At 45.2% G+C, this 27,698-nt stretch overlaps 1 protein-coding gene across 13 annotated transcripts in view; it reads left to right on the forward strand.

Annotated features, from left to right (window-relative positions):
* Positions 1–27,698, forward strand: part of Pcbp3 (poly(rC) binding protein 3) — a 227,378-nt gene that overhangs the window by 104,206 nt on the left and 95,474 nt on the right. For 2 of the 13 annotated variants that reach the window (XM_046439061.1, XM_058577223.1), the window contains exon 4: positions 12,915–12,981. The exons of the other annotated variants lie outside the window; for them this stretch is intronic. The gene's annotated coding sequence lies outside the window, so the exon portion shown is untranslated. The remainder of the gene's footprint in view (positions 1–12,914; positions 12,982–27,698) is intronic. 13 annotated transcript variants of the gene reach the window in all.

A 27,698-nucleotide genomic window follows, 5' to 3' on the forward strand; every position in this document is an offset into this window, starting at 1 on the left:
CCCAGTCACCAGTCTGGGTCAGTGCCAACTCCTAGATCATAGCCTTTCCCTTGCTCCAGTCACATAGGGGTGAGTCCTATTCCTCTTTTGTGCCTAGACCTCAGGCAAGCTGCCCTCAACCCCACCAAACCTCTGTGGCACCTTCTCAGGGCCAGCCAGATAAGGGTGCATCTGGTGCAGTTTCTGTGTGATGCTCAAGAAACTCAAAATATGATGTCAAGGTTAGTGCTGTCAGTCAGGACTTTGGGGAGAGGGTTTCTAGCCTAAAAGGTGACACACATTGGTCTTCTGATAAATGTAATAGGATAGAAACTGAGGATAGTAATTTTCTGTCACTGAGCCAGAATTCCTGGAAAAGACAAAATTAAATCAGCAGAAATGTGTGACATGCTTCGAGTCAGGGACAACTGCAGTCAGAAGACCAGATGAGTTGATTAATTATTAAGAAACAGAAACATAATGTTTGTGGAATCAAAACAGCACAGGAGACATGGAGAGGCCTATTGCATGTGAGAATGAGGATCAGTACCATGATGGGAACCTCAACTGACAAATCCAGATGAAAACCCCAACGTCTCACATAGTCACCAAAGATTTGAATAGCATCCCTAACAAACTCTGCTTTCAGTAAAGGATATTCCTCCCTCCCTCTCTCCCTCCCTCCCTCCCTCCCTCCTTTTCTTTCTCTTTTCCTTCCTTAGTTTTCCTTAGCATACCAGGACCATTCATAAGTGTATTTGCCATGTATTTTATTTTTTAAATCTTAATTTACAACAGCAGAAATCATAATGTGCAGTAAGATGGAAAATAACCACAAAATCATAGCTCCAAATAAGCCAGACTTCATTATATACTTAGAAATTTTGGGATGCTCTTAAATAAAGCATAAACTGTTTAAAAAATAATGAAAATAAGAGAACATAACACGTCAAAATATGAAGGCTGATGCCAAAGCAATTCTCAGAAGAAAATTTTGAAAAACCAAAACATGTAAAATAAAATAAATGAACTAGCCATATGACTCCAACTGTTAGAGAGAGAATTACAAAATAATTCAAGTCAAAGTAGAAAAATGAATGAAAGTAAAAGTAGAGATGAGTATAGTAGAACATAAATTTGTTGCTTGGTGTAATAAACTCTGAACAAAGGTTGGATTGGTTAGCTTTGTATCCTTATAAAAAAACTTTACCTGACACAGGCTACTTATGAGGTAAAGAGAAGTTTATTTTGACCATGGTTCTGGAGGTTCTAGTCAAAGATTAGATGTCCCCATGGGTTTGGGCCTTGGTACATCATAGCAGCAGTGCACATCAGAGCAAGTGCCCACATCTTCAGCCAGAAAGCAAGGAGACAAGAGGACTGGCTGGTCAGACAATCCACTTTGAGGGCACAGCCCAGGGACCCAAGGATCTCCCACTAGGCCCAACCTCCTAAAGGAGTTCACAGCTCCTCACTACACTGCCACCCCTGGGCCAAAGCTTCTCCATATGGACCTTTGGGGAACACCATCTGAATCACAGCAAGGGTCAAAAATACTTAAGCCGTTAGCCACTTGTGTCAGGGGTGAGGGAGGCAAAACTTTAACACTTGGGAAACCAGAAGTAGGCACCACTGCAGACAGGAGCTGTTACAACTTTAAGAGACTGCTGTTGCCACTTCTGAGTGAAATGAACAAATTTCCTTAAAAAATGCAATCTACAAAACTACCTCCATATAAAAAAGGAAGTCTAATCAGACTTGTCACCATGTTTAGAGGTCTTCACTCACACTCCAGAGGCCATCTCCTTAGCAGCCACAGTCCAGCACCTCCTGGAGAAAATTTAAAGGTCTGTACACCATTTTAGAGTACAGAAGAAAGCAAAAAGCCCCAGAATCATTTTATAAGTTCAGTAACATTGTGATATAAAAGGTATGCAAATGATCTTTTAGAAAATCTTTAGGTTAATTATACCATCTGAAGATAGACGTGCAGCCACAGGTGGATGTGGGCAGATTGTAGCTATCAGTGAGTTTAGTTCTGCTGTGGGTGGGTTTTTTTTTTGTTTGTTTGTTTTTTGTGTGTGTGTTTCGTTTTTCAGGGTATGCTGGGAATTGAATCCAGGAGCACTTTACCACTGAACCATGTCCCAGGCATTTTTATTTTGACACAGGGTCTTGCTAAGTTGTTTAGGCCCCTGCTAAGTTGCCGAGGCTGACTTTGAACTTGCTATCCTCCTGCCTCAGCCCCCCCGAGTTGCTGGGATTATAGATGTTTACCACCAAGCCTGGTTCCTCTTTATTTGTTCTTTTTTTAATTTAAGAAGAGCTTTGTTGAATAATGGTTTGGAGGTCCAGCTGTGTCTCAGCTTGGTGCATTGTTCATGCACATAAGCTCTTCTTAGCTTATCTTCTGTATGTATCACTTTTCTTGAATTCTCCTTCCTTGTTTTTTTATTTTTAAGTTTTCTTTTTTTGTCTAATTTCATCTTTGTTTTTGAAACATTTTCTTTTATTCCCAATTTTTTCTTGAGTTCTATGCCATCAATTTTTAGTTTTTCTAATTCTGATTTATATTTTTTCATCTCTTGGATCATTATCTTAATGTCTTTTAAATAATTTTAAAAATATTAGGCTATAGTTTTTGTATTTATTGTTAGCTCATCTTTATGGTGTGCTTCTTGTCCATGGAGATGCAATTTGCTTCTCATTTTCTTGTTTTTAAAAGACACCTTGTATGGGATCTGACTTTCCCTGAAATTTGCTTTTCTAAGTGCTCAAAATGGAGCGTTTTCAGTCCCACAGCTCCAGCATGCCCTCTTCTGTGACTTCCAGGAAGGGTTAGTGAGTTCAGAATGCATCTGGAGGCAGAGCTGGGGAGTGGGTGGTCAGGAAGCAGGAGTGGTTTCAGTTCTGAAAAATTCTGGTCCTGGTAACTCTGTTTGGTAGGATGTAGTCCTTTTGAGGACACCCTGCAGAGCTTGGGGCAAAGGAGTGTGAAGGTTGCTTGTCGCACTCAAATGGTCGAGACCTGTGGGGAGAGTGAGTGAGTGTGTGGATGGGCACACACCAGCATGCAGGCAGGCACAAGGGCGGTTACTGGAGAAACTGCCTGAGGAGGCATAGACACTCTTGATGATGTCTGCAGATCTGAGATTACATCCACCAACAAGTTATCAAATAAGTGTATGAAATGGATTCTTCAGTGGAGAACATGAGGGCCCCTCCTTGGGTCAGCTCCTACAAGATGGGGGCAAGAAGTGGTGCTGTCACTGCTCCTGGTGACTGATCCAAGGTGGCCAAAGCCCAAGGGTTCAGGTGCATGATCCTCAGGGGTGACCTGAAACCTGAGGGTGCTGGGAACCAGGTTGCTTTGTTTGAGTTTCTCAAGAGCTTTTCTCGAAGTGGAGTTTTAATTACAACTAAATGTCTCAGAGTATACAATCAAGAGTACAATGAGCAGAGTCAGCAGCCGGTCTGGTTTCTGTGTCCAGGAGGCCCGAGACCCAGGTGGGGGCAGTGTGCATCTTAGCCAGGGTGACAGTAATCTCCTTCCGCCCAGGTTAGTGGTGGCATATGTGGCGTGCCTGGTAGAGGGACAGGGTGTGGTGGGGGGACGTTGTTCATTTTCCTATTGCGGTGCCTCATGCTGTCACCTGTTATTTCCTCCTCTGTTACATCTAGCCCAGCTGTGGTTCCTATGGTTCTCTGTGGGACCATGAGTGTCTGCACCTGGTCGAAGGGTGGGTGTTGTGTAGGGATTCTGAAGTGGGGCATGAGCAGTGGCATCAGGGAGCCCTCCCTGAAGCTCATGCTGAGGTGCTACATGGCTGCTTCCATTTTGTGGTTTCTGTGTGGCACTCTGACCCATACCAGAGGTTCCTGGCAAATCCACACACAAATCAGGGCTGTCCTGGGTGTGATGCGGAACAGGACACAGGCAAGGCTTGGGGCCTGATGAACCTCTTTCTAAGTGTTGACCTTGGAGCAGGTGAAATAGAGATGGTAGCACCTTTTACTGACAGACTGGGACAGAGGAAGAGGCCCGTGAAGTCTGAGGATGAACTACATGGCCCTTTGTGCGCACTGAGCTCAGGGCCCAGGCCTGGCTGGCACTGACTCAGGCATGTCCTGATAGGCATGCTTGTTCATGACTTCTGACATACTCTGCCTCACCAACTGTACCAGTCTTGGCTGCCTCCCTTCCTCAACTCTGCTGCCTGTTGATGTCCCCTGCCAGCCCTTTGAGCTATGTCCTTGGGCTGAGAAGAGAACCCTGTGCTACCTTGTGCGCACTGGGGTCCTTGCTGAGCCTTGGTGAGGTGGCCTTCCTACCTAGGCTGAGCACCTCACCCTGCCTGGATCAAAGCCCACGGAGGGAGGGCCGTCTTCCTCTGACCCTTATTTGTTCAGGCTTTGTTGCTGATGACTGGCTTTCCTTCCACTCCCAGCTAAGCTGGGAGGTAGGACACTTCATGTGGAGGTCGCCACCTCCTGCTCCAGACCTGCAGTCCACTCTGCTATGGACCTTTTCTTTGCACACACCCCTTGGTGTGACCATGGATCACTCTGCTGGGCCATTCTCCCACTCTGGCTGGGGTGCTGGCTATCATTTCTCCCTCCTTGGCCTCCCTCACTTGTCGTACCCCTCGTAGCATCCCCTGCCCAGCTCTTAACTGCAGTTGCTTGCTGCTGGGTGGGTTGACATGTTGTGATAGCTAGCCTCACGAGGCCCTGGGTGCTGTCCCCTAAGTAATGGCTTGCTTTAGCCACATGCAGTACTAGAGTCCCGTCTCTCTGAATCTGGCCTGGCCTGCCTACCACCTACAGGACATCTGGTGTCCTGGGCCGGCTGCTCCCTTGTTGTGGGCCCTGTCAGTGTAAAAGGTGCTGCACATGAGCAGAAGGAAGCAGCGAGGGGGCAATAGGGATAGGGTTACAGCTACAGATTTCATGTTCTCCATCCTCAGTGCATTTGCTCGCTGGGCATGAATTTCACAGGAAGGGCATGTCCCAGCACACCCACAGCTTCTGGCAATGTGCTGGTCATTATGTGTTCACTCATCCAGCTTCAGCTTCCCACCTGCATTATGTGACTGATCCAGTGGATAGCCCCAAGTACACTCTGCTGTGTGCTTCTTGCACATTTTCTGCTGTGGGACTGTTTTCTTTGGAAGGGGCCTGAATGGTGTGCACTATTCAGGGTCCGTTGCTGCATTTGTTAGCTGTTGCTTTTATGAATTTTTTGCCTTATACCTGCAAGAATCAGCTGATCCATCCAGCTTGAAACAGGCATACAACGTATGAGGGTCCCAGCCTATGTGCTCTTCTCTGTGATATACTGAAGTTCAAAATAGTCACACTATGCAAATGATTGTTTGCAATTCTTATGGCTGCCCTCCTCCAGTGTGTCTTGACATCATTCGCTGAGTTGGTCACTTGTCCTGTGAATGGACTGTCCCTGTGTGAGTTCTCTGGGGCCTTGCATGGTTCTGCAGCTGGATGCCACTCCCATCCAGTCATGCAGGGGGACAGTTGGGGCTCAGCAGGTCACACAGCTGGAATGCTGGGGCCTGGTAAGCTGAGCATTCCAGCTCCTGTTTCCTCAGCCCCTCTTGGCTGTCCTCTGAGTCCAAGTGTCTTGTCTTCCATGGTAAGCTGGATCTTTCAAACCCAGTCCTTGTGGCTTAACCTCCCTTCTCCTGCCTCTTGTTGGTTTATTCTTCATTAAGAATAATATTCAGGGGACTGGGGTTGTGGCTTAGTGGTAGAGCTCTTGCCTAGCATGTGTGAGGCACTGGGTTCAATTCTCAGCACTGCATATAAATAAATAAATAAATAAATAAATGTCCATTAACAACTAAAAAATAGTTTTAAAAAAGAATAATATTCATCGAGAGCCTACATTGGGCAGCATGAATGACAAGGCTGGATGGTCCAGAGGGCTGAGCAGAGAGGGCTTTCCTCAGGTGGTCTCTGAGGGTGGGTGTTAACAGGCTGGGGAGGGCACATGAACTCTGGAAGCATGTAAGCTGGACAAGCAATGGAGGGGAGAGTGTAGCTGGGCAGAGACTGCACTTTGTCCTGGGGGTGAGACACCCTGGGTGTTGTAAGCAGGACAAGGATCAGTTTGCAGCTTTTGGAGGTGCCCTCTGGCTTCAGTGGGAGGAGAGACCCCAAGGAAGATGGAGCAGGATGGACATCAGGACCTGGACCCCAACAGGGCATTAGGGGTGCAGTGAGAACACATTAAGGAAAGGTGTGGAGGTGGAAGGCAGGGCTGCTCAGGAAAGCAGCTAGACCAGGAAAGGCTTCACCACGTCCTCTACTGAGGACTGCCTGGTTCGCTCCATTTTTAAGTAACGTGCAACTGTTTCCTCTTGAATCCTATGAATTCTTTATAACTACATTTCTTATTCTCAACAAAGAGTAAAATGTCCAATCTACATTGGGCAGTCATAATTTGAAAACAAATACACTGATTGTGTTGTGAACTCTTTAACTTGTCAAGAAATTCACTGAGAGTCCCTTTCAGGGCCACTGGGAACAGCTGTTCAGAGTGTCCCCCCACCTCACCATGGCCACCCTGCTGCTCAGGAGCCTCCTCTTCTCACCCTCAGCCTAGGGAGGCACGCAGCTATCTGAGTGCAGGGCCCGCGTTCACCTGGGGGTGGTGACTGTGCAAGTATGTTTATGCATTTTTCACTTATGCCACTGGCTCAGGTTTGCAAATTAATGGTGGATTTTGTTAATCTTTTGACCTCCAGAAAAACCACAGTTGTTTTATCATTTGTTATGGTTTCGATATGAGGTGTCTCCCACAAGCTCATGTGTGAGACAATACAAGAAGGTTTGGGGTGAAATGATTAGATTATGGGAGCTGTAACCTAATTGGTGCATTAGTCTACAATGGGGATTAGTTAGTTGGTAACTGTAGGCAACTGTACGGTGTGGTTGGAAGAGGTAGGTCACTGGGGAAGTGTCTTTGGGGGTATATATTTTGTCTTTGGTGAGACACAAGGAGAAGTCTCTCTGTCTCTGTCTCTTTCTCTCTTTCCTGGTATGATGTCCTGAGCTGCTTTCCTCTGCCATGCCCTTCCTCCATGATGTTCTTCTTCATCTCTGGCCCACAGCAAGGAAGCTGGGCATCTATGGATTGAGACCTCTGAAACTGTGAGCACCAAATAAACTTTTCGTCCCCTAAAATTGTTCTGTCAGGTCTTTTGGTCACAACAATGAGAAAGCTGATTGAAACATTCCTTTCCCACTGGGACATGAGGGTGACTCTTTTGCTTAGATTCCTGCCATCAGCTAGTTTTGTCTTCCAAGTGCAGAGAGCTAGACTCTGATCATCTTACAGTTCCCAAGAAGTTACCCTTGAACATAACAGACGCCAGCATGTCTGTGGCAAAGGTCTGGCTGGAAGGATCAGGCATGTTGTGAAGGCTCATCCCTGCACCTGTTTGCCTGTCTGAAGGTGACATCTCTCCTTTCTGCTTCACCTGTGTATGTAGGAGTAGCACTGAGGAAGCCTGAGAGGTGGAGAGTGGATGGCTGGGACAGCAGTGTGTGGGGAGGTCCAGGCTCTCCAGCAGGGGTCTGAGGGTCTCACAGCATGAGGAGACATCGTGAAATTCTCTATCACTCTTATCCTCAGGTGGGAGAATCTGAGGGGAGAGCAGTCCACACTGATGCCATGTTGCTAGAGGTATTTCTTCTTTAACCCCCAGGATCATTCAGCTTGAGGCAGACCTTAACCCTGGCCAAGGAGCAAGTGCCCCCCATCTGAGGACCAGCAGCAGTCAGCATTGACTCCCTGTGGCAGAGGCAACTCCCAGTGGCTGGCCTGTGCAGACCAGGGACTCTTCACAGGATACTTGTGTGTGGAATAGGCTGCCTCTCCATTTCTGTAGCCATGTGCATTTATGGACTCAGGTGGACGGAGAGTGCAGAGCTGATGCAGGCAGCCATTCTTTACTCACAGATGGGAATTGGAGCTGAGTCCCGAGACATGTTTCCCCCGAGTACACTGCACACGTCTTCCTTCTGCATGCCACCAGTGAGCAGGGAGTCCTGGCATTGTTCAGAACAGCCTTCCGAAATAGAGCACTGAATGTGTTCCTCATGCTCTTTTCTATCTCTTTCTCTCATCTCCTATTTTTACTTTAGAATTATATGGGGAAAATAAAGCTTAAATTCCTCTCATTTGTATGGCACTTTGCAAATTACAGAGTACTTTTCACAGCCCTGAAAGGTGGGTATTTCATGGTCCCTATTTAGAATGAGGAGCTGGAGCTGAGAGGAGTTGAGTCACAGGATTAGCCAAGGGCAATCCAGTGGAGGATCCTTTCAGAGCAGGCCTCTGAGGGGCTGGGGTCCCAGGCTGAAGGGTCACCAGGCTTCAGGCAGTGTCCCTGTAGGGTCAGAGAGCAGCTGCATCTGAATCCCACTCCCGTCTCCCTTCACCCAGAGCTGAGACGCGGGCCCTTCTCTCTGAGGACCTGCTCCTCAAACGCCCTGCATGCTCCAGAACTCCAAGAAGACCTAGCTGGTGCTTCTTTGTAAATTTTGTATTTGTGTGCACTGCACATTTTTCTTTTGGGAAAATCAACTTTTTTACAAAGTTGATTCCTAGGAGTGCTTTCCTTTTACAATTTTTTGCTTTTGATCTCCTGCATATAGATGTCTTCATCCTTGCATGGTTCTATAAATATTGAGCATTTTTGGTTATAGTTCTTGTTTTGTTTTGCATTTTCTTCCCTCTCCAGAACTAATTTTGATGGCTATGGGTCAAGGTTCAGGCAGGAAAATAGTTTCCACTGCAGACATTTCTAACAGAGTACTGAGTCCAGGGATTGATTGGACAGGTGACAGCGGGTGGAGGGGCAGAGGGGATGAGGAAGGGAACTGGGGAGTGTGGGTTTCTCTCTGGGATCAGAGAAGCAGTGGCTCTGGACTGGAGCCTGCTAGCCTGAGCCAGCTGTTGGTTGCAGGGCACACAGCTTGGCTCTGAATTCTGGATGAGGGGCTGCTAGACTCTGAAAAGAAGCTGCCTTCTCTTGCTACTGCCACTCGTGCAGCCACTTAGTGCCAGCAAGTGTCGCAGCTGCACCCTGTACAACCTAGAGGAGGCAGTTCCCCTGTCCTCCTGCCTGGGTCTGTCTCCAGTATCTCCTACTTGAGAAGCTAACACAAAGTCAGCAGATAAGCTGCAGTAGGCAGAATCCTATGGAAGGGAGGTGGGAGTAGTGGGGCAGGGCAGGGGCAAGATTCCTGCCCCTGGTGCACACAGGTTTGCATAATTTCACCCTTTTTTGAATGGGGAACTTATTGACATGGTGGGAAATCATCACTGCTGTGGTTAGGTCATATTAAATGGCAAAGGCGTTTTGTAAATGTTATTAAGTCTTCCAATCAGTTGACCTTAAGTTAATCAAAGGTGAGATTGTCTATGTGGGTCTGACCTAAATACATGGATGTTTAGATACAGTCTAGAATTCCAAGACATTGGAAACCAGAGGTGGGAAGTATGAGGGCACTGGACATAAGGGGATTCTCTGCTATGGGCTCGGGGACAGGCTCATGTGGCAAGGAGTTGGGCATGACAGTCATCCTCGGGTGCAGGGGCTAAAGGCAGCAAAATGTGTGCGGGCCTGGAAGAAGGCCCATGTCCCCCTGGGATCGTAGGCCTGGGACAGGACCCTGCCTCCAGCTGGGACTTCAGCTAGCCTTTTGAAATTCATGGAGAACCCTGGGCTATACATCCATGAGTTGATGCAGAGTTCTGTTTTCAGCTTCTGGATGGGTGGTCATTCAATAGGCAGCCACATGAAATATCGCAGGGTGAACGTTGTAGCATAGTTTGTAGACCCATGGCCACAGTAGGACAGAAGTGCAGAGATGTGCCCCTATGTGTGGAGAACCATGTTTGCTTTTATTTCTAAAGGGTTGGCCTGTTGTCTCAAAAAGTTCCTCTACTGATTTGAAATGCACATTTTCCACAGTAATTTACATGTGCTCACTCCTTTGGAGTATTCTCTAACATTCTTTCTTTGGCATTTATCCCTTTTTAGAAAAGCCATCTTTAAGACCCGTCTCACTGTTTTTTTCTCCAAAACTTTTGTTGATTTCATGCCTTTGTTTCCTGATGAACATGAGATATTAGCTTTCTATTGCTACAACAAGTGTGTGAGATAAGCAGACTCTTAAGGAGAAAAGCTCACTTTGGTCCTGGTGTCAGAGTTTTCAGCCGTGGTTAGTTGGCTCTGTGCTTCAGGGGTGGCAGTAAAGCAGCACATTGTGTGTGGGAGCATGTGGCAGAGGAAGCTGCTCACCCCGTGATCGCCAGGAGGCAAAGGCAAACAGGAAGGGCCAGGATCCCCTCCAAGGGGACACTCAGTGACCTAGCTTCTTTCCATTAGGGCTGCTGGCTAGAGGTTCCATCACCTCCCAGTAACACCACAGGCTGGGAACCAAGCCTTCAGCACATGGGCCTTGGGGGATACTTGTCCAAACCATAGAATAAAAGTTGTGTCTCTTTTTGAAAAAAAAAAATATATTTTTAAAATAGTTACATTTGATTGGTAATAGAAGACCAGTCAAAATCCAACTGTTCTTTTAAATAATAGTTTTCAATGTTTAGTAGTATTCATGTTGAATGTGAAGGTCTTCCAGTTCAGGTCCATTGATCAGAACATGGCTTCCCTGTGGATATGGGGTGAGGGATCACCAGGAGCTCCCTGCAGGTTCTGCTAGCCCAGCCTGGGCTGGCTCTTTTCCTGGGTCCCCCTGGGGCCTCTTTTCCTGGCACCATAATGTGGGGCACAGAGCCCATCCTCAGGCAGATTCTCCTCCTTCAGCAATCTCCTTAGCCTCAGGGTCCAGGCAGGATTGAGAACCCCAGGATGGTCTCTAGGAAGAGCAAGAGGTGTCAGCCACTGTGGCACCAAGGCAGGCACAGGCATGCAGCGCCCTCCCTAGAGCAGGTGCCACAGAATGAGGCTGGAAGTTGGCCTGGCAGAGGGAACAGGGTCACCATGGCCCTTGCTGCTGCAATTTTTGGTCTCCTCTGAAGGCTAGGTTTGATGGCTAGCAGTTGGCAGCACTGCTTCCTGTGGGCTGTGTCCAGGGAGCGAAGCTCTGAGCAAGCTTCCCTCCCAGGCCAACATTCAGCTTCCAGAAGCAGCTGAGATCTGTGTTGGCAAGAACACCCTGTGGGTTTACGGTATTCCCAGGGGAAATAGGACAAAGACCACAGACCTCATTTCCACTCGGAAACTGTACGATGTAAAATCAGACCCTACTTAGACAGTACTGCTACCAGCTGAGAGCAAGTCTAGGTGGCATGGTGGCTGATGGAAGAGCCGCCACATCTGCCTGAGGTGCATCTCGGAACTCTGAGATGGAGTTTTTCATGGCCAGTTTGCCAATGGCAGCCTGCCCCAGGGACCCTGCCTGGATTTGGCACCAACCTGCCAGCACAGGAAATAGAAACAAAAGCCAGGTAACAGGCATATGTAGATGTGGATAGCCAGAGAATGTGTCAGTCTTAATTTCCTTGGTGTCTGTCCTCAGTAGGAGGAAATATGGAGTGCAGAAAAACAGTTATCAAAAAGCTGCTTTTCTTTTCAAAGGGGAGTCTGTTTCAAACCCCCCTACTTAGTCTTAATCTCAAGGTAAATGGAGCTCCAGTGGTCCGACTGGCAGTCTGCTGTTGGATGGGTGTGCAGATACCAGCAAGGAAGTTGAACAGAAGTAGTCAGGTGCTTATTCCTGAAGGAGGCAAGTATTCAGTAGCTTTACCTGGGAGAAGGCTTTAGTAGTGGTTTGCATAAGAACTAGGGTTTGTCAAGTAACTTCATGTGATTAACCCCATCTCTCTTCCCCCTTCACTTAATGATTTTTCTCTGAAGACATCCCTGATTATTTGCCAAGCATTTTGTCCCACAGCATGGAAGTCATATCCCATTCCTTGAACTGACTGGCCCATATTAGAGGAGAAGTAACAATTTCTGAGTCAGAGTCAGAATGAGATAGGAATTTGGGGACACAGAAAAATAAAAATACACTGAATATTAAAAGAGAAGTGCCCATGAACTGTTGGAATGCAGGAAATGACCATACATCCTTGACTTGCAAAAGTAAGGACCGCGCACAAGCGCTAAAATATTGGTACGAATTTGCACAACTCTGCCCTGACTCTACCTGTAGCTCCTGTTTCTCTACCAGTATCAACACCAGACCAACAGTCGTGCCTCTCACTCTTAAGAGGGTCGAATTCTAAATAAATCTGTCACTGGTGCATGCTGAAAGTCTTTCCTGGTCACGACACATATTCGAGGGACCCGACCCCACTTGTTCAGAGTTGAGGTTTAGTTCTTAGGCCATAAAAATACAAAACATTAATAAGAGCAAAGCAATCTAGTCTGCATTATGGATTTGAACAAATAAGCATAATCTCATTTTTATCTGATCAAAGAAAATTAACTTACTTCTAAAAATAATTTTGTCAGATTTGCATTAAAGAGAGCCTATTAGGTAGAGTCCTTATGTAAATTAAGGTTAATCATCATCTGGGTAGAAAGTTCAACACCATATTCTATAACATCTTTAGAATTTAGGTACATTTTATAGAATCAAAAATTCTGAGTACAGTATACAAGAATTAATGTCATTTTATTAATATTATGTTAATTATATCAATATTATATATTCATGTCATTCAATTAATATATATTCATCAGTTATCAGGAAGTTACATTTAATTATAATTGTTATATTAATGTTAATTTAATATAAATGTTAATTCATGTTCATTATCAAATTTTTCTAATTTCTCAATATTTTTTGATTTGTGGGGTATTTAGAAACATGTCTATTTTCAAATATTTTGGGAATTTGTGATAGATTTTTGTTACTGATTTTTAATTCTTCTGTAGCCACAGGCAGAACTCTGTGGACTTTCCAGATATGGGATCTTCTGATGGACCAGGAGGTGATCTCAGGGTGTGTCTCAAGAGCAACTACAGCTTGGGCATGATGATCTGTGGCTGGTGGTGAGATGGTGGTAGATCCACTCTATCCCTCTCTCTTTGTTAACACCTGGTCTACAGTTCCATCAATCATCAGTAGAAGTTTAGAATCTACAGTTGCAACTTTGACTTTGTTGATTTCTGCCTTTATTTTGCCAGTTTTTGCTTCATGTATCTGGAGCTGTTTTCTTAGCAGCATGCACACACAGGATACTTATTCTTCCTTGATACCTTGACCATTTTTCATTGGGAAACATCTCCCTTTGTCTCTGCTCACACTCTTCTTTCTGTCAGCTTTGTCTGGTGTTAATCAGTCATTCCTGCTTTTTAATGTGTGTCTTTGTATTTATAAAGTGTTTAAGACTAACATGTACTTGGGTCTGCTTTAATTATCCAGTCTGACAGTGCATTTTTTAATTGGGAGTGTTAAATCGGTTTACACTTGTTGTGATTATTGATATGCGAATTCAGCTCTTCTGCCTTGTTGTGTGTTTTCTATTGTCCCATCTGTTCTTTTATATATTTGCCTTATCCTGCCTTAATTTTCACTAATCAGTCATTTCTTAATATTCCATTTTATTTCGTATATATGTCTTATCTTTATTGTTGTTCTAAATATGGAAATAAACATCCTATCACAATTACCTTGGGTTGATAAACCTTTTCACATTTGCTTTGAGGACCTTACAACAATATACCTTTGTTTAAGCTTCTTTTCTTATTGGTTTTGTTGCCACATAATTTATTTCTGCATATGTTGTAATATCATTTTGCTTTCCAAAGTCAGCTTTCTTTTAAAGAAATTAAGAATAAAGTGTTCTTCTTTATTTACTATTTTGTTTTTCCACTCTTCATTCCTTATCATAGATGTTAGCTTCCAGGTGGCATAATTTTCTTTAGTCTGAAATTCTTCCATTAATGTTTCATGTACAGTTGTTCCAGTTGCAGATTTTCCCAGTTTTCATTGATTTAATAATTTTAGAATGCCTTTGTTTTGCCTCCATTGTTAATTCTTTATGGATGCATAGGACTAATTTTGATGAATAATGGAGCATATCCTCATTCATTTCTTAAGTTTCTTACCACTCTAGTATCCACATTAACAAATCTTACGTCCATGTGAAGCATCACAGCACGTGAGATAGGTAATGTTCACCACAGCAGGGGGTGGACCAGCAGCACAGGCCTGGCAAGCTGGAAATGCCACCCAGTCCTTTCTCTCTGTATGATTGACTGGACACAGGCATGTAGGCCTGGAGGCAAAAGACAGAGCCATGCAGAGCTTCCACAGTGATGATCATTAGCTTCTCCTGCAAATGAAAGGAGCCCCTGGGACCCAGTCCCAGTAGCTCCTGGAAGGACAGCAATCTCTACTGTTGTGCTGCCCAGGTGGGCAGTGGACACTCTAGTACAGAAGGCAGTCTGGTGGCTTCCAGTGTTTACAATGGCATTTCAGTGAGACACCTGTTCCATTGCATGTTCCAGTCCCATAACACCCTTAGGTCTTCACCCTGACTGAAAAGTCCAGGACCATTTCTTTTTCCCAAGAGGGAATGTCTTTAAAATAATCTAGGAGAAATCATAATACTTAAGCAGGTTTCGGAAACTCTACATACAACCAGAACTCCAATTCTGCTTTAGGATACGGGCCATGTGTCTTTTCATGACAAGGTTAAAATGCATGGGTAAAAAGATTAAAGGGACGCCATTCCTTTCTTGGGCATTCACTTCTAGACTGTCTCAGTACTGCACAGGGAAAACCAGCACAGTGTATTCATAGTCACCAGTAAAATTAGGAGGGGAAGATAGGTAGAAACTCCACACATGACACCGTGCACACGAATATAAGAACAAGAAGCACAAGAGAGCTTCACCCATGATTCTGGGTCCCTATTTAAATAATAGCTCTCTGTGGGAAACAATATAAATAGAATTTGGAGCATCAAAGTCATTTAGTTTCTCTTTAATTTTCCTGCTGAAGATAAACTGAGAATAGATAGTTAAAATGGACCAAAGAGCCTCTGTTATCCTGTTGTTTCTAGAAGAAAAGCTGTTACCAGATGGGGGTGAAAGGCTTGGTCTGGACTGTCCACCAGCTGAGGGAAGTCTGCCTGTGGCACACTCTTGGGAGGAGGGCCCGGGACTGGCCATTTTCCTGGTTCTGTCTCTTTCCACCATTCTACTTCTGTGCTGTCCTTCAGGGCCTCTAAAAGGCTTGTGGCAGAAGCCTGAAGACTGTGAAATCCAGCAGTCAGGGAGACAAGCAGCCGACCTTGTTCACCCTGGTTCTCCAAAGAATGGAGTCGTGTTCCAGGTTTTCTATACTGAAGTGATAATCAGTTTGACACCTAATATGCTCTTGAAGCTGTGCTCCTTCCACAGGATACACCTGTGCACCTGCACTGTTATGGCAGAGGTGACCATGCTGGGGCTAAGTTCTGTGGAGAGGCTGATCTGTCCTTCCACCATGTTCTCACAACTGTACAAGTAATCAAGTTCACCTGAGGTTCTGTCTCCCTCAGCCTCGGCCTCAGTTTCTAAAGGAATCTTGGATATTACCCCATCTTCACACTAGACACTTCCCATGATCATCTCTTCTGTCTCACTTCCAACTTCATGTGTCATTTCTCCTGTTTTTATGGGCTGCTTCGTCTGCTTCAGGTTGACCTCATGAGCTGTTCTGGGATCCAGGTCTCTCTTGACCGTCTGGTCTGACATCAGCTAAGTGGAGTGGTCCCCACTTGTGCATATTAGCTTGAAGAAAACCAAATAAAATCATACAATGACAATGCACAAGTCTCACTCTCTTTGTTGATTACTTGAATGAGCCTCATCCTCACTTCATTTCCCAGTTTTCTTTGTTTTCACTGTTACTCCTGCTTTCAACCTTCTCTCCCTTTTCTTTGCTAAATTTTGGTTTCTTATTTCCATGGCTGGTGATACTCTGAGACTGCAGAAAGATTTTTCCAGTGTTTGCTGATTCTTCTGATGTTGGCTGATCTGCCATATTGCTGAAATCACTGGCCTTCCTTGTTGGGTTTCCTTGTCTCCAGTTCTGCTTTTATAATTTTGGGGGAGCTGAACTCGCTGGCCTGGCCCCAGCAGCTGACTGTGGAGAGGATTCATTCCTTACTCTTTTTTATTCCTCTTTGTGAAATGCATCTTTTTTTATTGTTTAATTCCCCCCCCCCTCTGCTTCAGCATTTTGCCTAGGATGTGGCCATATATGGACTTTCTCAGATGCCTTTAGATCATTTTTTTGACACTTTGTCCAGAGTTGATGGAGTTGATGGTTGTTGTCTGTAATCTGTGGCATAGTAGGTGGACAGAGCTGGGAGATCATGATTGGAAGGGCCTCAGGGCCATGACCAGGATTGTGGGTGAGTACAGCCTGTGGGTTGAGGATGTACATGTCTGTTTTGGGCACATAGCATGCATGGTGTGGCATCCTTGAGCTTTCTATGTCTGTCTGTCCTTACCGATGGGGGACAGAACAAAGGAGCTTAGGAGGGTTTATGTGCATCTGAACCAGGGAGGTCCCCAGCTTCCAAAAGCTTGCTCACTTTCCATTGTTCCCTGCCTCAGGCCAGGGTGGGGAGAGCCCAGCCCTCTTTCCCAGGGCCCCTGAACCCCAGGGCTGGGAGCTGGGCCAGTAGTCTGGATTGGACTAAGGCATGCATCTGCAGCTGTCCTGACCTCTAGAGCCTCCAGGTCACGTGTTCTCCTTTGCCCCTGTTCCTCTTTCTCTCTTCCTTTCTTCCTTCCTTCCTCCCTCCCTCCCTTCCTCCCTTTCCTCCCCTCCCCTCCCTCCCTCCCTTCCTTCCTTCCTTCCTTCCTTCCTTCCTTGATAGACCCCTTGACACCCAAGGCATGTGCTGCAGGAATGCCCCTGTCTACCACTGCAGTGTAGGCTGCAGGAGACGCTGGGCCCATCTGAGTGCCAGGAGTGAGGGTGGGGCCTGGTTCGGACAGAAGGCCGGCCTGAGTGAAGTTCATGTTCTGTGAAGACACAGATCACTGCAGGGACATCTTCACCAACACCCCACACCCTGGTGGTACCTGGAGGTTATAGTCAGAGACCAAGACAGCATGGCTTCTCCCATGCCTGACCTACACCCCCAGTGAGCACCCTGGCATCGTGCCAGAGGTTTAGTGGGAAAGTGTTTTCTCCTGTGGGTAGAAGCAGTGCTCCGTTCGAGCCTTGCTCAGGCCCAGGCTCCCTGGGTGGAGAACTTGCTTGTGTCTGTCTCCACCCTGTGACTGGAATCAGATTGACTCCCCTCCATGGAAGTGCCAAGTGTGGGTGCTGAGTGACAGTTGAGGCTCTCCTGGCCCTTCAAGCTAGGCAGGGGCTGGCTGTGATGCTCCTGTGGGAACTGATCACCAGCCCCTCCTCACACTGGCATAGCCAGTATTCTTGTTCTTTTTAATGAAACATAAAATGTCTTGATTATGCAGATTGAAGTGTGTTTTATTCTAACAGGCTTTGAGAAAGGACAAGCCTTGAATTCACGTCACCAGCGTACTCTGAACAGGGGAGGGAGCAGCAAGTGCCCCAGCTGTGTATGTGTGTTAAGAGGTCTGTGTGTCCTTAGTTACTGCGCGTGAAGAGTTATTTTTAAAGTGAAGACGGATTTGAGCAGGAGTCTTGCGGGTGTGGGACTTGATCTGCAAGGCTGTGAGCAAGTGGTTTCGTGGCCAGGGAGGGACCTGAAGATCTCACCTTTGGTCACAGTGCTAGTGGTGCGACAGCCCCTCTGCTGTCAGTGGGGACTTCTCTTGGGTTTTTCTGTTTGGGGAGTTTATTTCTTGCTCCTAGGGCTCTGTGAGAATGAGGAGAAATCAGGGGATTGTCCTCTGAGGCACATGGAGGTCGGTCCAGGGTGTCTTGGTGGGTGCTCCCAACTTTCATGCCTGCCTAGACTTGGGCCCCCAACACATCTTTGTGCTCAAGGTCCAGCTCCTCACATTCCAGCTCTACAAAATGCCCATCTTGACCTGTAAACCTGATCTGTAACCTTCTGGATCTGTAAAACTTCCTGTTATGTGCCCTATGTTCAGAGGCTGAGGAACATGGGAGGTGACAAACAGCTAGACCTTCCCTGTGGGTGGTCCCAGGATACCCACTTTGCCTACAATTCTTGCCAGAATCTGTGGGGAAATCATTTTTACAAAAGCATTTTCATTAAAGCAGTTTATTTAAACATTGCTTCTGAGAGTAAATTGAGGGTCAGTGTAGGAGGGGGACTCATAGGTGGGGGCTCCTTCTGGTTGGCTCCTTCTGAAGTCCTTCAATATGGAGTTTTGCTCATTCTCCGGTTAAAATAAGTTTGAAATCCATAAGTAAGGACTTGTGCCAAATGAGAAGGAAAGTACAGTTGAAGCCAAGGACAAGAGATGGCTCAGGAGAGTGCTGGCGGGCTGGGCTCTGAGCACTGGTGTGGTCAGTCCTGCCTAGCTGGTTGACACCTCCGATGCTGGCCTGTGCTCTGGAGCCTGACCATTTAGGTTGTGGTGCCATCACCAGCACCTTTTACAACATTCCATTTTGTACAGATACCATATTGCCTCATGTGGCCGAGGGTAACCATGTACACCTGCCCCTTCCTCATACCCCTGCTGGCAGACACCAGGCCTCTGCAGAATGACTCTGAGGGTGGTGTTTAATTAGCTATGAAGGTAGGTTATTGTTGCTATGCTTTTAGGTGAAGTCTGCAGTTCTACCAAGAAATAGAGCGTGCTAGATGACTACCAGGTACTGGTGCCCAGTCCCAAGACCAGAGGTCATCAGATGTGGGAAATCAGATACCCAGGTTCGTCACAGAAGGTGATAGCTGGGGAGAGACATCTGTTAGGAGGAACCTAAGAATGACTGGTGCACAGTGACTCGGGCTTAGCCTGGCTCCGGCACTGAAGACACAGACATGCAGGTGTTACCTGGAGCCCAAACGGAAATGCTCAGTAGGTCTCACGTGTTCTACTCCCTGAAGCACAGTGCTTGCCTCTCTACTCAGGCCAGGCTGTGGAGTTCTCCTCTTCCATTCCACCCCAGGCACAGTTCTTAGCTGGCCAGCTCTGCTGGGTTACCTGTGCTTCTACTGCCTTGCCCTCTAGCCACACAGCTTCACAGGTCCTAGGTCCTCCCCCTTGGGCCTGTGCACACTGGCACCTCTGGCTGGACTGCTTTCCCAAGTTCCTGAGGTTGGTTCCTTCCCTGACCCCAGACATACCATGAGTGCTGTCCTTGACTCTGGCACAGCTCAACCTTACTGTTGGTCACATCCATTGAAGGGTGTACTCCTTGAAGAGGGGACCTCTGGGTTTTTGTCCATTGTCCTCTGTCAGGCACATGCTGCAGCACCGGACATGCACATTGCTCTGTGATATGCTGAATGAATAGCCCAACTCCATCCTAGCCCCTGAAGTGCCAGGGTCTCCAGGGATATCTTCAGCCTTAGTCCCCCCGTAAGTGAGAGGAGCTTCAGAAGCACCTCAAGAGCCAGGTTAGTAAGCTGGAGTCTGAGGAGTGTGGAGATGACACCCAAATCTCCCTGTCCCTGTCCCCTGACTGCAGGAAACAGACTGCCTATTACATGGTGACTATGTGCCTCTTGTGGAGGTGCCTGCAGGTGGCATTAGCAAGAGACACAAAGACCTCCCATCTGTTCAGTGCATGCCTCACACTTTAGTCCTCTCCCTCTCTGACCTTGCTCTTGCCAGGTCCAGGGCCACCAGCCCAGCCGCTCGCTCCTGCCTACAGTTTGTCGTAGCTTCCCTGAGGCCCCATCTTTGCAGTGGTCTTCCTGCTGTGAGATCTTCCTCTCCCCACAGACCCTAGGGCATCTGTGTGTGCAGGGGGAGTGGATACGCAGTTGTGTCTGTGTCTGGACAGCATAAAGTCTGGCCTCTCCTAGAGCCAGCCTGAAGTTTCCTTCTGTCCCCTGAGCTGGCTTGGCCCATGGCCCTGCTGGTGCCCAGCGCTGAGCCTGCTGTTCTTCTGCCTCACTGAATGTGGGGTGGGTCGGCAGTGTGGAGCTGTGCAGAATTCTGCCTTCACTGTCTATTCAGAAGCCCAGTGGGGGCTGCTTTCACGGGTGCTGAGTTCTGTCACAGGAGGTATAGCTGTGCTGCAGAACCTCAACTCTCTGCACAGTGTTGTTTCCATTGGGATTTGCCAGGACTCCTCACAGCTGGCTTCCTGTCTGCTGGGCCATGTGCCCACAGGGGAGGACCTACAGCCTAGATGGAGGCAGAGGGCCCTGCAGCTAGCCTCCTGGTCACCAGGGCAGATGTGGGGGCTGCAGAGTCAGGGGGCTCACCACATCGTGTGCCTTTCTCCAAGCATTAGGAGGCACCAGATGCAAAACACATCCTTTACTTAGACGAGCTGTCTTGTGGTGGCCCAGACCACATGACCTCACACAGTGTATTGACTGCAGCCTCAGAACCCCTATGAGTCACCTCCCACCTCTGCCCCATGCACCTCTGGAGTACCCAGTTGATTTGCTAGTTCCTGATCACTGTGTCAAATCAGAAAGATGCCAACAACAAACTGGCCCAGCACCATGTTACATCTGAAACATGTATGGAGAGGCTTCTGATTTCTGGCCCAGCAGGCCCAGGAAGAGAGTTCAGAAGTTGCCTCCCTGACCTAACAACAAGTGCAGAGCCGAACAAGCTGACAAAGCAGCCGATCTTTTTGGATGTGCGGAGAAGTGAAAGCACAGGGCAAACCACTGCCCCCAAGTTGGAGCAGACAGGCAGAGTTGGAGTAACAGAGCAGAAGCTTCCACTAGCCTCTGCCCAGGGCCCAGTACCTGAACAGGGAGTGCCACAGCATTCACAGAGAGAAAACCTGTAGGGGACCCAGTCTTCTGAAGGCCCCCACACTTGGATTTTACCTCCTGGAGGTCTACCAGTTTCTCACAGTGAATATTGGAGAAAATCCGATGCCTCTGGCAGACAGAAGTAAAGAACCATTTTGAAATATGTCAGATATTCTGTTCTTAATAAGGCCTATCTGCACAAGAAACTGTTTAACCAGAACCTAGCCTGCTGGGATTTTTTTTAGGGCCTGACTGACCTGGGAAAGGGAAATACTGTAGCCCTCAACAGCCAGCCCGTTCCACCAGGGCAGGGGGAATACTCAAGTCTAGCCCTCAATAGCCATCTTGTTCCACCTGGGCACGAGGTGAGGGGTGTTGAGAAGCACTGGTGAAGCTGCCAGTCCAGGGTACAGGCTCACTGAAAGATGAGACCTCATCCTAGGCCTGCAGAGTGCTCACCTCCCCCACACCTGACCATGACTTTACTAAAGAGCCGTTTTCAGCCGATCCTTTTACCCAGTACCTCACATCTGGTCATCAAGAAAAAATTACAAGACACACTAAAAGGCAAAAATGCAATCTAAAGAGAGAGCAAGCTTCAGAGCCAGATTCAGATATGGCAGGGAGGTTGGAATTATCCTAACCGGAATTCAAAAATGATCAATGTGTAAGAGCTCTCAAGAAGTAGTCGACAGCATCTAAGAACAGGTAGATGGGCTGGGAGTTAGCTCAGTGCTAGAGTGCCTGTGCGGCAGGCAGGAGGCCCTGGGTTAGATTCCCAGCATGGGAGGGAAGAAGGAGGAAGCGGGAGGAAGAAAGGAAGGAGGAAGGGAGGGCAATGTAAGCAGAGATGTGAGAAATCAACGTCACTTTTACAGAAATGAAGAATGCCTTTGATGGACTTATTAGCAGACTGGATAAGGCTGAAAAAGAGTCCCTGAGCTTGAGAATAATAGCCTAGATCAGTAGTAGTTGTCATTTCCAAAACTGAACTGGAAAGAAGGAGCGGGGGGGGGGGGGAGATTGGAAAATAAATAGAATAGAATTTGAAATAATTATGGGACAACTACAAAAGGTGTAATCCATGTATAATAGGAACATCAAAAGGGGAAGAGAGAGGAAAAGGGACAGAAGAAATGTTTGAAACAGTGATGATTGAGAATTGCCCCCAAGTTCAGACACCAAACCTCAGATCTAGAAAGCTCAGAGAACGCCAAATAGGATAAGCAATGAAACAAAATAAAACCGACGACTACAGGAAATCCACACCTATGCATGTCCTGTTCAAACTACCCTACGTCAAAGAAAGAAAAAGTCTACCTCAGCTGCAGAGTAAGAAAGGTAAGGTTTGTATCTGACTTCCTTAGAAAGCAGGCAAGCGAGGAGAAAGGGGGTGAAATAGTGAAGGTATTGGGAGAGACAAACCACCAACCTAGAATTCTATACATGGAGAAATTACTCTGCCTAAGGGAAGGAGAAGTAAAGACTTTCTAGACAGACAAAGATTGAGGGAGTTTGTTGCCAGATGACCTACTGTGTTAGTCAGATTTTTGTCATTGTAACCAAAAGATGAGACAAGAACAACTTAGAGGAAGAAAACTTTATTGGCTCATGGTTTCAGACGTTCAGTCCGTGGTCAGCCAGCTCCATTACTCTGGGCCCAAGTGAGGGTCACCATGGTGTAAGGGTGTGACAGAGGAGCACTGCTCCAGGCACGGCAGCTGGGAGGCAGAGAGACAGGCAGAGGGAACATGGGGAAGGTTCACCCCTCCAGGGCAGCCCGCAGTGACCCACATTCTTCAGCCACGTCCCGCCTTCCTAGTCACTACCTAGTCATTCCATTCAAACCAGATGGACTGATTAGGTTACAGTCTCCTAATGCACTCATTTCACTGCTAACAATCCTGCATTACCACAGGAACATCCAGACAGTAACACCTGCCTTGTAAAAAATGTGGCAAGAAATTCTTTAGAGAGAAAGAAAATTATAAAGTTCACAAAGTCATTTCTCCATAAAGGAAGGACATCAAGAAAGAATAAGTGAAGGTGAGATAAAAACTTTGATTTTTCCTATTATTAATTGATCTAACATAATATTCGTTCAATATAATAATAGCAACAAAGCATTCGATTGTGTAGGTTCATGAATGCTTAGATGTTAGTAAAATGAATGATAACAATGACTAAGGAGAGAAGAGAGGAATTGGAATCGTTTTGTTATGATAAGATGCTTCATCACCTATGAAGCAGCTTAGTGTTATTTAGAAGAGTTTAGAAGAGTCTAAATGAACCAGTTAAAAGACAGCTTGCCAGTGGATCAAAAACCAAGGCCCAACTACATGCTCATTCTATGTTGTAAATATAAATGCATATATAGATTAAGAGTAAATGCATGAAGAAAGATCTACCTACCATACTAACACTAATCAAATGTAAGAGGAATAACTATTTTAATGTCAGACACTGCAAACTTTTCAGCAAGGAAACCTATTAGGAATAAATAAGAGCTTTCTATAATGAATAGAGGGGTCATTCCTCAAGAAGATGTAGCATTTTTCACATGTATGTATCTAACAAGAGCATGTCAAAATCATGAAACAGAACTGAGAGAACTGCAAGGGGAAGTAGAAGAATCTACTGTTACTGCTGGGTACTTCAACAACACTCATATTCAGAAATGGACAGATCCAGCAGGCAGAAATCAGTAAGGACATATGCAACTCAACAACACTGCTGATTTGTTAGATTATAATGGACAGCTGTGGACCCCTTCAGCCAACAACACAGAACAACGTTTCGTATCAAGCTCCCATGGAACACTCACCAGAACAGACTACCGTCTGGGCATAAAGTGCACCATAACAGATTTAAAAGATAGAAATAATACAGTGTTTGCTCTTATACCCCAGTGGAGTTAAATTAGACGTCAATAGCAGAAAGATAGTTGGAAGATGCCAAAACACTTAGAGACTAAACAGCACACTTCTAACATGTGGATAAAAGAAGAAATTGCAAGTGAAATTTTAAAAAATATTTTGAACTAAATGAAAACAACTTATCAAAACATGTGGGATGGAATGAAAATAAAACTTAGAGGAAAATTTATTTATTTAATATTTATTTTTTAGGTTTAGATGGACACAACACAATGCCTTTATTTTTATGTGGTGCTGAGAATTGAACCCGGGGTCCCGGCCGTGCTAGGGGAGCACTCTACCACTTAGCCACAGTCCCAGTCCCTTAGAGGAAAATTTATATCAGTGAATGTATAAACTAGAAAAGAATAAAGATCTTAAATCAATAATCTAAGCTTCTGCCACAGAAAACTAGAAAAAGAAGAGTAAAATAAATCCAAAGTATGCAGAATAAAAGAAATAATATCATGGCATTTGCAGGTAAATGGATGGAGTTAGAGAAGATAATGCTAAGCAAAGTTAGCCAATCCCCAAAAAAACAAATGCCAAATGTTTTCTCTGATATAAGGAGGCTGATTCATAGTGGGATAGAGAGAGGGAGCATGGGAGGAATAGACAAACTATAGATAGGGCAGAGGGGTGGGTGGCAGGGGAAGGAGGGGGCATGGGGTAATTAATGATGGTGGAATATGAGGATCATTATTATCCAAAGTACAGGTATGAAGACACGTATTGGTGTGAATATACTGTGTATACAACCAGAGATATGAAAAATTGTGCTCTATACATGTAATAAGTAATACATTCTGCTGTCATATGTAAATAATAATAATAAAAAGATATAATAATGATTATAGCAGAAATCAGTGAAGTAGACAATATGAATTCAGTAGAGAAAATTGAAACTCAAAGCTGCTTCTTTGAAAAGAGAAATAAATTAGATTCTAGCCAGGCAGAGGAAGAGAAAGGAAGAGAGAGAAGAAGAAAAGAAAGAGGGGGGAAGAGGAGGAGAGAGGAGAAAACAGGGAAGAGAGAAAAGAGAAGACAAATTATGAATATTACAATTGGAAGAGGGGTTATCACTTTGGATCATATGGACATTGAAAGGATAATAAATAGGTCTATGTCCATAAATTTGATAACCCAGATAAAAGGGACTTGTTCCTTCAAAAGAAAATTTGCTAAAACTCAAGCAAGAAGAAATAGGTTATCCAAATATGCCGCAGTCTGGCTGGGCACAATCAGGAGCCACTTGTCAAAAGAAACTAACTTTATTTTTAGAACCACACACGCCAAACAAAACAGCCTCTCAGGAAAAACCCTCAGAGCCTCAACTGCCACCACCGGCTTTCCACAAGCCTCTCTCTCCCACCCGAGCTTCTCCCCACCTCCCACAATCCTCCTGCTCTTGAGGCCGATTGGCTGGGTCACGTGGGCGGAGCCACAAAAGTCCCCCAATGAGCAGCTCCGTGGTCTGAAAGGGCAGGGAAACAGCCCAATGAGCATCACCGCAGAGGAGCCAATCAGCTAGATGTTGCTGGGGCCGCTGTGAGCCAATCATCAGCCGGCAGCTGGAAGTTTGCTGGGGCCCCTTCCGCTGTGGCTCTCAACATCTCCCCCTCTCTGTTTAAACAAAAAGCATGTGGCTTAGGGACCGTGCCTGCCTTAGGTTGTCCAATAGTACATATGGTCCTTAGGTTGGTACCATTGCAATTGGATCTTACCCGTCACTGACTACTGGTCCAGTATACAGCCACACCTGTGGAGAGGTCTTTGTACCAGCGGGGGGGGTGAGGTTCTTTGCCTCACCTCTGTTGGCCCCCAAATTTTAGCTGGACAATCATGACAAGCAGAAGGCAGGAAGATACACCAAGCCAATTGACGGCTCCTTTTGGAAAAATTGTACCACCGATGACATCATCAGCAAAAATACCCCAACACTACCACAAGTAGCTGCACCAACAGATAGTTCACAATGCATACAGGTGAGTTCACAATGTGTCCAGGCAAGTTCTGCAAGCAGTTCAGTGATGGCTATTGCAGAAGCTGTAGATTGGTTTTATCTTTGACTTCACCAGCACTGGGATGAAGATAGGAATTCTGGCAATAATGGCTAAAGAAAAAGTTATGTAACATTACAGAAGGCACTAAAAGAAAACAATTTTCTTAACAATTTACATTGTCTTCACTGGCACTGGGATGAAGATAGGAATTCTGGCAATAATGGCTAAAGAAAAAATTATGTAACATTACAGAAGGCACTAAAAGAAAACAATTTTCTTAACAATTTACATTATCTTTAAGAGAATTATTAAATATAATGAAAAGGAAAGGTGAAAGTAAACAAACAGATCTGTTAACCTTCTTTTTTGTTTACATATTAAAACAATCCTCAACAGTTGTTTACCCAATTTAAATTAAACCATATAAATCACGTGAAAAAAAAATATTTGGATCCATTTTATCATGAGCGCTTATCATATATGATATATGGACATACATACATTCAAACATATAACACAAAACACAAGTGTGCACACATAATATAATACATACAACACATAACATTATAGTAAAGGCCTTATAACTTTTTACAGGTGAAATCTCCATTGCAATGTTTAAAAACTCTATAGTCAAAAAAAAAAAAAAACTAGAACTGATCAGCAAAACATTAACCTAGGTCTGTAAGAGCTCAAAAAACAAAATAGAACTTCATGATATGGCAAAGGGCAATAATAAAATAGATATTGAAAAAAGCATCCTGGTTCTGTTGCAGATGTAAGAATAGCCAAACTGGAGTTTTGGATATCAGTTGTTATGGATTTGAGCCAAATCATCTTCTTTTTGTCCTGTAGAAATCGCTTTAGTTAATCTCTCTGGAATCCAAATCGGCTGCTGTTCTCCCTGTGGAAACACACAAACAGACCCCCGACTCCAGACAATTACTGGGTCAGGACCTTTCCATTGTCCTGTTAGAATATCCTTCCAAAGTACCTTGGGCTTATGCACATTTTTTGGACACATATGCCTTTCCGCAGCACTAAGTCCTGATGAATCCAAATTTAAAAAGTTTAGAGTAAAAAGGGTTATTTTAAGTTTATCTTTGGGGAATATATACCCCTTCCCAATTCCTTCTTTTTGCTTTAATAAGTACATTTTAATAGTTTGATGAGCTCTTTCAACTATGCCTTGTCCCTGTGGATTGTATGGGATTCCTGTTATATGAGTAATGCCAAATGTTGAGCAAAATTGTTTAAAAGAGGTAGAAGTATAACCAGGGGCATTATCTGTTTTTAACTGTTTTGGAACACCCACAGTGGCAAAATTTTGTAAGCAATGAGCTATAACATCTTTAGTTTTTTCTCCAGCATGAAGGGAGCCCATCAAAAATCCAGAAGAAGTATCAACTGTAACATGCAAATATTTTAATTTTCCAAATTCTGGCAAGTGTGTGACGTCCATCTGCCAAATATGGTTAGGTATCAATCCTCTAGGATTGACTCCAAGATTAACTTGTGGTAAAAAGGTCACACAATTGTGACATTGTTTTATTATTTGTCTAGCTTGTTCCTTAGTTATTTTAAAACGCTTTTGTAAAGTATTAGCATTGACATGGAACTTTTTATGAAAATTTATAGCTTCTTCTAGTGTAGAGAAAATATGTATGTCATGTGTAGTTTTATCTGCTAAATCATTGCCCAAACTAAGGGCTCCAGGCAATCCTGTATGTGCCCTGATATGTCCTATAAAGAATGGATCTTTTCTGTCCCAGATTAGACTTTGTATAGTGGAAAGCAAAGAGAAAACAGTAGAGGAAGGGGAAATCCTACCAGCATCTTCAAGGGATACTATAGCATTAACTACATACTGACTATCAGAAAATAAATTAAATACAGAATCTTTAAACATCACAAAAGCTTGTAAAACTGCATTAAGCTCTACCTTTTGAG

This window comes from Marmota monax, unplaced genomic scaffold, assembly GCF_021218885.2.
Source record: "Marmota monax isolate L192 unplaced genomic scaffold, Marmota_monax_Labrador192_F-V1.1 WCK01_AAM20220418_F8-fsc00125, whole genome shotgun sequence".
Taxonomy (NCBI): domain Eukaryota; kingdom Metazoa; phylum Chordata; class Mammalia; order Rodentia; family Sciuridae; genus Marmota; species Marmota monax.